Source organism: Alligator sinensis, unplaced genomic scaffold, assembly GCF_000455745.1.
Source record: "Alligator sinensis unplaced genomic scaffold, ASM45574v1 scaffold1354_1, whole genome shotgun sequence".
Lineage (NCBI taxonomy): Eukaryota > Metazoa > Chordata > Crocodylia > Alligatoridae > Alligator > Alligator sinensis.
Window position 1 is genome coordinate 768,770 of NW_005842344.1, and position 329 is coordinate 769,098.

Sequence of the window (329 nt, forward strand, 5' to 3'; positions counted from 1 at the left end):
CGTGTTCTGGCCGAGACCTTTGCGTGGCAGCACAGGCTATTTATAGAGGACACGACCCCCCTCCCCCCATCAGCTGCCATCGCGAAAGTAAACAGCCGGGGACGAAACACATTTGTCCCTGGGCCCGGACTCCGCAGTCCCCTGGGCCCACAGCCGCCCCCGGCGCCGGGCACCGCCGTGCTCCGTGCGGGGATGCGGGGGCTGCGTGGTCTTCCTGCTGCCGTCACGGGGGTGTCCGGGAGACAGGGGTTGTGCCCGCCCGCTCGGCGTAGCCCCCCTGGCGGGGGCTGGGAGCAGCGGGGGCAGGGAATGCGGGTTGCTGCTCCCGC